The following is a 15,813-nucleotide window of genomic DNA, read 5'->3' as shown; positions in this document are numbered from 1 at the left end:
AGAATAATCCTGCTGACTGATAAACTTACTAAAATGTGCTTGATAGGCTTAATTTTAATGAATTTCTTTTAATACATAGTTTTCTGTCAGTGGAATATAAACAGAAGTTAAATATTCAGTATGGACAATTCATTTGGTTTATTATTCATGTTTAATCTGGCCTCGAAATGCACTAAATTAAAAATCACTAGTGATAGGGACTTCCCTGGTGGTCCAGTGTTTAAGACTCTGTACTTCCAATGCAACAGGCCCAGGTTCGATCCTTGGTCAGGGAAATAAGATCCCACATACCATGTGGCCAAAAAGAAAAAAAAAAAAAAATCACTAATAATAAGGAAAACTCACAAAAATGTTTTGAAAGATAATTCACAATTTGTTTTGGGTTTTTTCACAAAACTCCCTAAATCCTAAATCAGGGCTCCCTCTGCTTTTTCTTCTCCTTCACCCTTTGGCCTGATGAATGGTAGACAAAACCTCACAGTATCTCTAACCTCCCTGTGCCTTAGCACTGTCTATTAGTCTTTGTTTGACAACCTTCAACACCAGCCTTCTCCACAGCTTTTCCAAATAACCACAGCTCTTCCATTTTGCTCTATTTTACCACTTACCTGTAGCTCAGAACACAAACTAACAGAATATTCAATCAACAAGAAACTCTCTCAAAATCAAGTGCATTCCATTCTCATCCGTGGTGAATTCTGATCTCAGGAATTACAACAATACTTATATGTCTTGTCTCTGTCTTCAGACTCCCTCTTGCCTTTAATGACCATTTCTCTCAACTTGTAAATATGTTTAGGTCTACTTCAGCTTCATCTTATAATTATTTGTTTACCCTATATTATTTTGCAAAATCTCTGCAAATCTCAGTCTATCATGGATGTCACTCAAAAGCAGAATACAAATTTCATGTAAATTAAAAATACCTTCCCGGTGTTTAAATTGTAAAAATAAAATATAACAATTGAAAATCAAAAGAACTGTTAATAGCTTCAATGGAAGAGGAGGTTAATAATATTTGTAATCTTTTCCAAGCTTTCTTTATCTACATTGTTGATGAATAACTTCAAACATTCATCTGGTTTGACCTTTATTAGGTTTCTTCGCTTACTCATTATATATAGTAAATTATAATATTCTAACTTACAATTATCATTCATATGGAATGGCAGGAAGAGTTTGACAGTTTTGTCAGGCAATTTAAGATAGTTGGATTGAACATGGACCCAGACACTATGAAAAGACTTCTCATTTGCCAAATAAATCTTACTCTATGTTGCTTCTTATAAATGAATTTGTTAGAGTAACAACACTGAAATTCCCCAAAAGGCATGTAAGGAAGGATAACTTTACAACACAAAACACTTACTTTTACTGACTATAAAGTCAAGGCATTCATATACAAGTAAGGTAGCCAAATGAAATTCATATGATCCTTTATAATGAGTATTATAATAAATCGTATTTCAATAAAATTTTCTACAAAAATTTATAATAAATTGAAATGTCCGTGATAAATATTTAAATAAGCAGAAATTTGAAAAGCCACACTAAAACTCTAAACATTTTACAGTTTACAGTTAAATGCAAGAATTTTACAGTTAAATGCAAGAATGTCAAAGGAGTGTTTCTTGTAAATAAACTAACTAAATTTGTTTTGATTATGTAGTTATGCCATTAATATAACTTAATGGTAACCCCTATCTGGGTTATATTAACATTTTAGGTTCTACATATATCTAATTTGTAAATTTTCTTCAGCTTTCTACTTTATGTTTTCCTTAAAATATAAATGTGTACTCAAAATACTTGTGCTTTCATATGCTCAAAGGCGTCTTATTTGGAGATATTGAAACTTTCTCCCTATAGTTTCAACTATAATTTTAGAAAAGCTGAGTCAAATTACTTAATATTTTTAATCTCTATTATTACACGCAGAATGTGTTCAGTGCTCTAGGAGATGCATCACTGTTTTCAAATATAAAGAAAATTTGTTTTGCTAGTGGTAATTGGATGCCTACTTTTGGTTAAATAAAACTCTGAAAAACACTTTTTAAATTTTATGGATAGAGTTATTACATTTGCCAATGACATTTTATCTATTTGCTTTCCAAATCATAACAACATCTCAAGTGTTAAGGCAGTGCTAAATTCTCATCTATAATAGTTTGGATTTCCCAAGAAACACTGAAATGTCATTCTTAATATTATATATCCTGACATTTTTTCTTGAGGTATATTCATAAGACACATATCACCAAACTATTTTAGTTTAGTCATCTAATTTGATTTAGTGATTAAATTTTCCCTTTATTGACTTTATTGGTGTCATGAAATCTAATCATATGTAAATATATAGAATGATATACAGAACAAATATATAGAACAAAATATATAGAACAATATATATAGTATGTGTACAATATATAGAAAATAATAAAATAAAACAATAATAAAATAATAAAATAAAAACAACAGCAACAGCCAAAAGTCATGAAAGTAGCTTCCCTTTAACAACTACTTAGGTGTGGAAAAGTAATATTAAAATGAATGATTTTTATTAAATATCACACAGCACTAAGTTGTGTACCCACAGATGGAGATTTAACCAAAGTCACAATTTTGAAATCTTAAGTCAACACTAAATCAAACTCAGTCAGCATATAATTAATAGTCACATCTTCACTACAATAATTCACTCTAATAAAGCAGAGTGTGGGTTGCCTTGTATGTTCAATCTCTATTTGAATATAAATTACCTTCCTTGAAAGTACTCAGATGGATATCCTTGAATATCAGCCCCGACACATCTTTTCTAGTCTCGTCTGCTCTAAGTATGATAACCACTCATAGCGTAATTTACACACATGTGCCCAAGTGCACGAATACACACAGACACAGACACAGACACACACACACAATAATACGTCCACAGCTACATTTATTACAGCAGATCATTGCTTACATCCTTGCTCATATAATATCTAATGCTTACTTTTCCACAGTATATGTCTTTGGTGTCATGTGACATTAATTAATATAGTCTGAGGAAGAAATTTTGTCTCTGGCAAATTTTTCTTTATATAGATTTTAACATTTAACATCTCAAAATTAATGAAACTTATATCTGGTTTTGCTTCTAAGACTACCATATTTTAAAAAGATTCTATAGTTTTCATTGTTTTTCCTCTTCTGGAGGTAAAACTATCAGTTTTGTACTCAAAAAATTTACCTTTGATTGTCCTAATAGATAAAATAGCATACATACGTTTTAAAACATTAAAAACTGATGAATAATAGAAAATGTGCAAGATTGCTAAACTGAAAACTGTAAAAATGTCAAAAGAAATTAAAGAAGTTCTTAAAGAAATGTATGTATATGTATATATGTATATATATTCCATCAGGATGGATTGGAAGAGTTAATATTACAGTCTTTGGGAAGACATAAATTCTTACCTAATCTATAGACTTAAGTGTAATCAAAATCAAAATCTATAACAGACTTTTGGGGGTGGAAATTTGTGGGTAATTTATTCAGTTTATTGTAAAACTAATATATAAATGCAAAGTAATAGAACAGTCAAAATTAAAACATATATGCATTCATATCTCTTAAAAAAGAAGAAAGTTGGAGGAAGTACACTACTATTACCTGGTTTTGAAGCCTACTATAAAGCTACAGAAATTCAGAACACTGCAGACTGCTAGAAAAACAAACAAAAATAAGGAATAAAACAGAATATAGAGTCCAGAAGTAGACTCACACATATAGCATGAATTAATTTTCCACAGAGGCACCAAGACAATTTAATAGGGAATGGAAAGTATTTTCAGCAGATAGTGTGGAAATTACTGGATAAATATGGAAAAAGGGAACTTCAACATTTGTATCAAACACAAAAATTAACCCAACGTATTAAAGAAACATAAGGTAATATATTCACAGCATTGGAGTAAGCAAAGTTTTCTAGACAAGAAGAAAAAAGCACCATCCGTAAGAGAAAAAGTGTTATTTAGGCTTCATCAAAATTAAAATTTTATGCAACTTTGTAGGCATCATTTGAAAAATGAATATTGTTCAATAACATTTGTTGTCTGGGAAATTAGTTGTCAAATTAAATTTGGCAATAACCTAAATGGCTAATAGTAAAATCATTGGCAAATCAAATGTTGGTGAGAATGCAGAACTACTGGAACTTTTATTGTTTGCCAGAGGGCTGTGAAATTATACAACACCTTGGAAAACTATTAGACAGCTTTATAAAATTAAATACACATGTATCTTTTTACCCAGTTCCATTCCTAAATACTTACACAGAAGATATGAAAATTATTTTCAAAAAATATATAACAAGAATATTTATATCAGTTTTATAACAGACCAAAAAACAAACACTCCAACTGGATAACTGACAAACAATTTTGTCCCTCAACAGCATAACTGACAAACAAATTTAGTCTGTACAATCAATGGAATACTACTCAACAAAATACAAAAAATCACTACCGACCTTCACAACAATGGAGATGAATCTCAAAATTATACTGAGTTTGCAAAAAAAGCCAGGAACAATATGGTTATTTCATTTATACGAATTATTCTGTTTTTATGAAGATCAAACCAAGTGAAACAAACTTATGGTGGTATAAGTCAGAGCACTGGTTTCTTACTAGAGACAAAGAATGACAGGAAGGGTCAGAAGGAAATTCTCTGGGATGATGAACATGTTTGATATGTTTATTGGGGTACTGGTTACATACGTGCATACAAACATCAAAACTAAACAAATAGTACACCTAAGATGTGTTCATTTCACTGTATTTATATTTGACCCCAATTAAAAAATATACAATGCAGTGAGAATTAGGTGCAAAATAATCACCAGTCAAACAAAATTAATAAAGTCCAGACTTTTAAAATACTCTTTAATTTCGGTTGCTTGTATGAACCTTCACCATAGCAGATTTTTTTAGTACAACTAAAATCTCCTTTTATCATCTTATTAGATTCCTCTTTACTATTACTAGAAAAATAAGCAGATAGTAGCTTAATCATTATTTTTAAATAAATGAATATTATATGTCCATTGCAATATGTATAGTTTTGATACTTTGTTTTCAGTGAATCTCCTTTATTCCAGATAAATTGTGTCTATTAAGAATATAACAGTAAAATAATGACATCAAAAACTGTAAAGTTTTTGATTGTTGTTAACTTGTTAATGTAAAATTCGTGAAAATACTTTTGTCAAAATGAACTGCACCCACTTAACTAAACATTAGCTAAATTTAGACTAGGATAGCAGTGTATGAAATCCTTGTGTCATATGAGCAGCCAATGAGAGTTAAATATTAAGATCACAGTGAGATATCTGCAAAGTTATAAAAATAATGTTACAAATTCTGGAATCACAGAGCAGTAAATTTTTTAATCATTGTTTTTCTTCTGAACCTGAAAAAGCTCCTTTATTTGCCTTGATTGAATGCTCTAAGTCATCAAAGGCCCACAAGCCATTTTCCAAATGAAAAACTAACCTAATCCAATATATGATTTCTATGATCACCGTTTCATCCCTTGTGTTCAAAGGAATTTTTTTTCATGACTGGTATACACTATATATTTCAGGTATTTCTCTGTTAAATTCATTATGACACCAGCCTCTTTCAGTTATCCAATAAAATGGCTCTACTATGTACCAAGCTTAAAAACCAGTTTCTACGCCCTCATTTAAATGTATCACTTTCCTGTATTATTCCCGGTAAATCTATATTTCCTCTTGAAAATCCAGTCTCTAGGACTGTGTGATGCCTTACTCTTTGAATATCTCTAACCATTCTTTTAGCCTCTTCTTATGGAAGTAATACCTTTATGGACACCTTAACGCTGCATTATATGCTCCTTTTCTATGTTCTTCAAATATTCTTACACTGCAGTAGCATGTTGTATTATAGTGTTTGCATTTTCCTCTATCCCTCACTTGATTGTCAGCTCCTTGAAGGAATAAAACTTTTCTTATTCATCTCTACTTTCCCAAAACTTGACACTTGTTACATAGTCAGTAAAATTACTTAATGAATGAATGATGAAGATATAAGAAAAATCCCAGCAATAATATACATCAGTTTATATGATTTTTAACAGACGGCAATAGGTACATGATGAAGAATGATTTGTGATCTGGAAAAGTTTTCTTGTAGAGATCACATTTTTTTTTCTTTCCTTTTCTTTCTTTTTTTTTTTAACCCTCTTCATAGATAATGAAACTGAGCACTGAGTTTCAGTGGGAGACTAGATTTCAAAGGACCCCTCAGTGCTTTTTCAGAGGAGACTAGAAATGAGAAAGACAATAATAAAGAGGGATCAAACCATTTAGAAGGAAGAGTTTGTAAAATAATCCAGAGAAATAAAAGCACTTATAGAGTCTAAAACAATTTTTTTTTGCCCTATGTGAAGGTTAATTTTACTTGTCAACTTGGCCAGGCAATAGAACCCAGATATTTGGACAAACGTCTCTGGACATTGTTGTGAAGCTATTTTATTTGATGATATTAACATTTGAATCAATAGATTTTGAGTAATGCAGATCATCGACCTTAATGTGGGCATGTGTCATCTATTCAGTTAAAAGCCTAAAGAAAAAGAATAAACTCTTCCAAAGAAGAGGGAATTCTGCCAGCAGACTGCTTTCAAACTTAAGCTGTACCATCAGCTCTTTCCTGAGTTGACTTACCTTGCAGATTTTGGATTTGCCAGTCTCCACAATTACATGAGCCAATCCCTTGTAATAAATTTCTCTAGATAGATAGATGAGAGATAGATAGATAGACAGATGATACAGAGATAGATGATAGATGATAGGTAAATAGATAGATAGATAGATAATAGTTGATGGGTGGATAGATAGACAGATAAATGATAGGTAGATGATAGATGACAGATATAGAGATAGATGGATAGATATATAGATGATAGATAGATGGATTGATAGCTAGCTAACTAGATACATGATAGATAGATAAATGATAGATGGATAGATAGATGATAGAAAGATGGATAGATGTATAGATAGGTAGACAGATAGATGATAGATGGTTAGATGATGGATGGATAAATAGTTAGATGGACAGATAGATAGGTGGGTGATAGATAGATAAGAGATACAGATGAGAGAGAAGGAGGGCAGAGAGGGACACTTACCCTGTTAGTTCTGGTTCTCTGGAGAACCCTGACTCCAACATCTTGTTTGTAAGTTTATATTTAAGCATAACTATTTGAAAGACATTAGTTCTTTCTTAAGACACGAAACTAGATTTATAAATTAATTTTAGTTATAACATAAGAAGTCAAAATACAAGTTGACGGCTACGTGTAATAGTTGCTGATTTTTTTTTAATGTTGTGAATACTCTATATAAACATAATTCTATAGGAAGTGCAGCAAATGGGACAGAGAATAATTTATTTCACTGAAAATAATATAAAAATTGGGGAAAAATAGCATTTTGATTAACAATAATAAAAAGGCAGAGAAGTTTGCCTGAAAATCTTTTGCAAAATAATATTTCAAAATTAATTTAACTGTCTATTTGATTAAAGTCAACATCTGGTCCAAATATTAATATCACCATATTACTGTCATTTTATTTATAGTGCTTTGTAGGGTTGTAAAATAGCACTTTGTTTTAAATATTCTTCTCTATTTCTTAGGCATTTGGTTAGGGTGATGGACTGTTTTGAAATTTCAAATTAATTTTCATTCAATTCCTGGCTTACACAAATTACAAGAATAACAGTATGAAGCAATAAGGACTTATGTGACATAAGCAAAGTAATAGTAAATGTATGCCAATTGAGAATTGTATGTGTGTGTTTCATGTTTTTAAAACCTAATTAATGATTCATACAGCTTGACTAGAAAGGCAAAGAAAATATTTCAATATATAAAAACTAAGACAATAAACATGAAGATCTCTCTGTGTGAAAGAGATTTAGTATACTAACAAATGTTGCTGTTTGTTGTTGTTTAATATTGTTTGCTATCAAAAGCTAACTTAAAAAAAAAGCTTTGAGATGCAGACGTAGAGAATGGACTTGAGGACACAGGGAGGGGGAAGGGTAAGCTGGGATGAAGTGAGAGAGTGACATTGACATATACACATTACCAAATGTAAAATAGAAAGCTAGTGGGAAGCAGCCACATAGCACAGGGAGATCAGCTCAGTGCTTTGTGACCGCCTAAGGGGTGGGATAGGGAGGGTGGGAGGGAAACACAGGAGGGAGGGGATATGAGGATATATGTATATGCATAACTGATTCACTTTGTTATACAACAGCAACTAACACAACAATGTAAAGCAATTATACTCCCATAAAGATGTAAAAAAAAAAAACCTGAAAAAATAGGAAGTATAATTTTTCCATACTTGTAATTTTTATATAAACAACTTAAATTTATTTTTTATAAATTAATATAATCTCTGATTTTTAAAAAAACACATTTTATGTAAATGGATGAAAAACATTATTTCTGTATAACTCTCTATATCTTTGGATGTTACTTTTTTTCTAACTTATCCTCTTTTGGAAAAAAAAAATTGTTTCCCTTTCTTTAAAACTATTTTTTTAAGTGTTTATTTATTTATTTATTTGGCTGCTCTGTGTCTTAAGTGGCAGCATGTGGGCATGTGGGATCTAGTTCCCCGACCAGGGATCAAACCTGGGACCCCTGCATTGGGAGCATGAAGTCTTAACCACTGGACCACCAGGAAAGTCCCTGTTTCCTTATTTTTTATTACACAAATATTGGACAGCATTGAAAAACAGCTTAAAATGAATTGAAGTTACTTTAGCAGATAGAAGGAATAAACCAAGACAGCTGAATCTCTGAAAGAACAGAGAACTTTGTGGTTTTACTTAGACTTATGCCCATCTCCATTTCCCCAGCTCTTTTTCCAGAGAAAAATAAACAGATAAAAAAGAATACTTGAGACACAATAGCTGAAAACTTTCCAAATCGTATGAAAAACATTAATCTACAAATCTGAGGATCTCAAAGAACTTTGTTATTCAATGAAGTAGGATAAATTCAAAGTTACCCCTTGAAAGACATACATTAAGTCAAAGTTAAAGGATATAAAATAATACAGTAGGGAAATAGTAAAAAAAGAGAGCTTGAGTTGCTATAATAGTACCAGATAAGATAAACTTTAAGACAAAATTGTAATTAGAGACAAGATAGACATTTTGTAATGATAAAAGTGTAAATCCATCAAGAAGGCATTCATTTATATACACCTAAATACAGAAATCTTGAATACTTGAAGCAAAATTGACACAGTTGAAGGGAGAAATGGACAAGTTGACAATAATAGTTGCAGACTTAAATACTCCACTGTCAAAATGTACAGAACAACTAGAGAGAAGACCAGCACGGACAGATAAGGCAGGAACAACAGTATAAACCAACCAGACTTAACAGACATCTGTAAAATGCTTCACTGCTATCCAGTAACTGCAGAATATATTTTTTTCTCTGGTGTACAGGGAGCATTTTCCAAAGGAGACTATATGTTAATTCATAAAAAAGAAAAGTCACAGTACATTTAAATTATTGAAATCAAACAAATTGTTTCTCTGACCACAATGGAATGAAATTTAAAATATAGAAGGGAAGGATATTTATGAAAATGAAGCAAAACACTCTTCAGTAACCAACTGGTCAAAGAAAAACTACAGTAGAAAATAGAGAATACTTTGAGATGAATGAAAATATACACACAACAAACCAATTTATGAGATGTGGCAAAAGGAGTGCTCAGAGGGAAATTTATATTATAAATATAAATTTATACTAGTATAGAGCATATATACAACTCACAAAACTAATAAAGAGACTAAGCCAGGTGGTAGGATCCAAGATTCAATATACAAAAATCAACTGCATTTCTATATGCTAGCAATTAAAAATCTGAATATAAAATTAACAAATCCATTAAAACAGTATTAAAAAATAAAATAGTTTGTGCACTGAAAGCTACAAAACATTGTAGAAGCCCCAAATAAATGGGAAAATATTTCTAGGAAGACTTAACTTTGTTAAGATGGCATTGGCAACACTTCTCAAAATGATCTACAGATTCAATGCAATACCTATCAAAATCCCAACTTGCTGAATTTGACAAACTGATCCTAAAAGACATATAAATGCAAGGAATCCAGCACACCCAAAACTATTAAAGAGGAGAATAAATTTGGAGAACTCACATTTGCTGATTTTAAAACAAGCCACAAAGCTACAATAATCAAGATAGTGTGGTCATGACACAAGGATAGACATGGAAATCAATAGAATATAATTGATAGTTTAGAACTAAAACTTCATTTTATTATTAATTAATTTTTGATAAAAGGCAAAGAAAATTTAATGAGGAAAGGATAGCCTTTTCAGCAAATGGTGTGAAAAGATATCCAAATGCAAAGAAACAAAAAAAGAAAACAAAAACATCAAACAAAAAAGCAGTCTATTTAGAAAAACCAGCTCAAAAATGAGTCATAAACCTACTGTAAGAGCAAAAAGTATAAAACACTTAGAAGAAAACTAAGAAGTAGATCTTCAAGATCTTGTGTTAATCAGTGGCTTCTTATATAGGGCAGCAAAAGAACAAGAAACAAAAGAAAAACAGATAAATAGGACTTCATAAAAATTAGAAACTTTTGTGCTTCATTGTACATCATGAGGAAGTGAAATAACATACAGTATGAAAGGAAATGTTTGTAAATCATATATCTTAGAAGTGAACTGCATCCAACATATGTAAAGACCCCTTGCAACCTAACAAAAAGTGACAATTCAATTTTTAAATTTTAGTAAATTGAATTTGAATAGACATTTTTCTGAATAAGGTATACAAACGTCCAAGAAGGACATAAAAAGATACTCAGCTTCATCAGTCATTTGGGAAATGGAAGTCAAAAGCACATTGAGAACTACTTTACACTCACTAGATTGGCAAAAATAAAAATAAACATAAATATATATAAAAGCAAAACCAGAAACACAACAAAAACAACAAAAAACACAGAAACAACCAAACAAGCAAACAAAAAAGCAGATACTGTTAGAGAGGATGTGGAGAAATTGGCATCTTCATTTATTACTGGTGGGATTGTAAACTGGTGCAAATGCTTTGGAAAACAATTTGGCAGTTCCTCAAAATATTAAATGAGTTACCATATGCTATAATCTGAATATTTGTGTTCCCGCCAGATTCATAAGTTAAAAACCTAATGACCAAGGAGTTGAGGCCTTTGAGAAATGATTAGATCATGAGGGCAGAGCCTTCCTCAGTGTATCAGTACCTTTTAAAAAAGAGGCTCTAGAGAGGTCCCTAAACCCTTTCTGTTATGTGAGACCCAAGATGAGTAAGCAACCTGCAACCCAGAAGACGGCCCTCAACAGAACTTGGTCATGCTGGCACCATGATCTTTGACTTCTTAGCCTCCAGAACCATGAGAAATAAATGTCTGTTGTTTTTAAGCTACCCAGACTGTGATAGTTTGTTATAGCAGCCCAAAAGGACTAAAATACCATATGACCCATCAATTCTATTTTTATGTATATAAACCTAAGAGAAATTAGAATGTATTTCCTCACAAAAACTTCATATCATAGCATTATTAATGATAACAACAACATAGAACAACCCAAGTGCCTACAGTATGAGTGAAACATGAACACATTATGCTAAACGAAAGAAATATTTCACAAAAATCTACATACATGTTCTATGAATTCATTTTATGAAATGTCCAGAATAGAAAAACTCATAGGGTCAGTAGTTACATGGGGTTAGGAGAAGAAAAATGGGGGGATGACTTCTAATGGTTGCAAAGTTTCTTTAGGGGATGATGAAATGTTCTAAAATTACATAGCGATGATAATCACCCAATTTGAAAAGCACACTGAAAAACACTGAATTTTAGACTTTAAAAAGGTGAATTTTATGATGTGTGAATTGCATCTCAATAAACCTGTTATTTTTTAAGTGAAAATAAAAGAGAGAAGGACATTTCTCTGGACCACGACAAGAATTGAATAATATCTGTGAAGTTTGTTTCATATAGAATTAAGGATGCCTTCTGTATGTGACACATTGTTTCCAACTGAGTTTTACCAAGGCGAGGTTTTAGCAAGTGATTGAAAAGCTGGATTATAAAAGCCAATGTATCTCTTTTCCTACCTTTCTACCTCAAGTGACATCTCTTCCAATGATGGCAGATCACTAACGTTCAGTGATGGAAGGATGTACTATAATTAACCTGCCACCAGGGAGCTGGCTGGGTTTGTTTTTTTTGTTTGTTTGTTTTTTGGTTTTTTTTCTGAACAATGGTGCCAAGTTGAGTGTTTAGGTTACTGTTGGCTTCTGCCCTTGGAAGGCTGGGTATTGAGCAGGTGGATAATCAGATCATTCTACAACATATTGATACATCATGATACAGAAGAAGCTGGCTTAACAGGATTTGATTGGCTAACTGAATCAGTTACAGTGTCAAATGGTAAACAATATCCAATTAGGTTGGTGAGTTGTCCTTCTACTTTTTTGAATCAGTTACAAGTCTAAGGTACTGTTTCTATCATAAGCCAGGGTATACATATCAGAAAATCAAAGATGTATGTGAATATTATCCCTCTTACTACTACACCTAATAATCCACTTGGAGAGTTTTGGCTTCTTGTCACTGCAACCTTGCTCTGATGTTCCATACTTCTTAGTTTCCAAACAAGAATATTTCCCTCAAGGGATTAATAGTGATTTTTTTTCTTATTAAATTGAGAGTTGATACTGTTTCTAGCATACTTTAGACTTCTCAAGTCACTATACTCTACTGGTCAGGAAATATATACTATTTACCAAGAAAAAATCTAGTTGCTGCTCCAAACCACTTGCAAGGAAATTAATGTCTGGAACTCAGACAATCTGGGAATACTACTCTGCACGTTCATTTTCTGCAATAAAGGTGGCTGGAACACTAGAACAGTATAATAAATGCAGAATCACTAATAACGCAGATACCTTAAGAATAACATTTTACTACCAGATTAAAAAATGGAACAAGACAGTGAACTGAGATATTAATGAAAAACAGAGTTAAAATAATGTTGGGGGGGTGAAAAAAGGAAATGATAAACATCAAGTGCAACTCTGTATTCAGTTTCAAATGTTAGTACTGTGACAACTATGCACACAATAAAGAAAGGAAAATGTACGCAGAGTAGAAATGGAGATGGTCTGTGCCATTTCTGGACTTGTGTGTCCTATGATGGTTTCCTGCCATTCCTCTGCTCCTTATTGCAGAGGGGCTGACTGCAATAGGAATATTTCCCAGGTACCCTTGTCAGTTGGCTTCCAGCTAGATTTTACTATAGGAAGAACCAATGGAAGATTGCAAGGCAATATGTGGCCCTCTATATGTGGGGCAGCATCTCTGGCAGTGGCTGAAGCTTCCACATGCCACCTGCTTTCCTCAGACTCCCTAGTCTTACACGTTCATCTTAGGAAATGCAGCCTTTGGGATCCAACTATAATAGCTCTTTCCTTTGACCTTCTCTCCTAGTGGTGGTAGGTGATTACATGTTGCTTATTTCTGAGTTGCCTTACTGTTTCTTGTCTAGATCATAAATGTTTCCGTTACTTGTAAGAGCAAAATGCCTGTAGGAGTCAGAGGGCTGCCACCTGCTAAGAAAAAGGATGCATCACCTGCACCTGCTATTGGAAGTTCTCCCCAGGCAGAGGAGATTCCCAAAGTCCCATGTAGACTGGCACCAACAGGAGCCATGTGGGTGGGGGTCTGGGGAGAACGAGGACCCTGGAAGCACTTGGAAAGGATCAAGGCCCGGTTCCATCAGAAGGAACTAAGGGTCCCACCCAGGTGGAGGATGGTAACTTCAACACAAGATTCCTGGAGCATTGCCCTGTTACCTTACCACCAGCCAATCAGTAGAAAGTCACACACCCTGCAGCCCTCACCCCAAATTCTGCCTTTAAAAACTTCTCTACAAAAACCTTCGGGGAGTTTAGGACTTTTGAGCACAAGCCACCATTCTCCTTACTTGCCCTGCACTAAACCTTTCTTTGCTCAAAAAAAAAAAAAAAAAAAAAAAAAAAAATCCCTTTAAGTATTAAGTGTGTTTCTGTTTCCTGATTAGATACTATCTGTATTGTGCCCAATGTACCCCATATACTCAGTATAAACATTTTGAGCATACACTATCTTCATTTATAAACTAATGTATATTTTTACTAAGATATTATACACATCAAAAAATCCACACAAAAATAGATGGATTAAGATCGCCTTACAATAACGAAGTAAGATTTTCAGTTTACATGGTTTTCCAGGGAAGAATAGGCTGTGAATCAGGCAGGTCTTTAAGTGCAGTTTGGATATACAATGTCCATATCTCCAAGAATATTGTCTTCTGGAATCTAAGATCAATTTTCCAAAACTAAATTCCTACGATTTGTCAGGCAAATAATTTATGATCTGGAACAGGACCCACATCCAGCCAGTTATTTGGTGATAACAGTCCCTCCACCCTTTCTTCATTTCTCTCATTCCTGTGAACCTCAATAAAGAATATATCAACACACAATATAACCTGAGCTGGAAAGCACTTCTGTGGAGAGGTGTTGAAACACAGGCTGCAGTACAAAACAACAAGTTTCTTCTGGGAAATCTTGGACCTATGCTACATACTGGAAAGGCATAGTCATGTAACAGTGTATGCTTGTTAATGACTTAAATTAATTAATTTGTACTAAGTAGAATACACCTGGTTTGTGTATTTAAATTTATGTAGGTATTTGTATTGTATTAATTTGCAAAAGTAATTTTTAAAAATACCTTATTCCCAATTCTGAAGTCACACTCTCCATTCAGAACACGGAAAATGCATTTGTTCTTTGGGATAACATAAAACTTTTCTTGATGCAATTCCTTATTCTCATGGCTTGGGCCCCATGATGATGGAGGGCATGACCAATATTTATATTAAGAAAGCTGTCTTTAAACTCAAATTCATGTCATAGCCCTTGATAATCAGAATCCATAAATAGATTTGTAAAGTGCCATTGCATCTCTCAAAATAACAAGTGACAAAGGGTTCTACACACAGCTAAATTACACAATCATTTTGATGATTCTGTTCACGTTAGCTCGTCTTTAAGATACATGAAATTGTTCAAGCTTTACACTTAGAGCTATAAAATAAAGTAAAATGAGGTAACTTTGCTTATCTTAGCTAACAATGCCATCACCTCCCATATTGTTATAGCAAGGAAAAAAAGGGTACTGTATCCAAAAAATCTTTCTGTCATTTATTCTTGACTTCTCTCTTTACAACTCTATATTCTTTGTTGTGTTTGTCACAAAATTTTCAAAATATCTTCCACTAAATATCTGACTTTCTAGCCAGGATATTCTATGTGTACTAAATTCCCTTCTTTCTTCATCAATATGGTTTCTGCCTATCTGCCTGTCTCCTTCTCTCTCTCTCTGTCTCCTTCTCTCTCTCTCTGTCTCCCTCTCTCTCTCTCTTTCTCTCTCTCTCTATATATATACTTAACAAACTTCACTATTACAAAGAGATACCAAAATGCCTTAAAATGTTTTTAAATATCATTTACTTGAGCAAGGTTTACATATAAAAATCTGTGCCAGTAAGTATGTAATCAGTAAAACATAATTCCTTCGAAATCTGGGCCATGCAATCTGTTCTGATATTTGGTAATACAATTTAGAATGGAAATT

The sequence above is a fragment of the Balaenoptera physalus genome, assembly GCF_965194825.1.
Source record: "Balaenoptera physalus genome assembly, chromosome: 9".
Classification (NCBI taxonomy): domain Eukaryota; kingdom Metazoa; phylum Chordata; class Mammalia; order Artiodactyla; family Balaenopteridae; genus Balaenoptera; species Balaenoptera physalus.
This window is presented reverse-complemented; position numbering follows the sequence as displayed.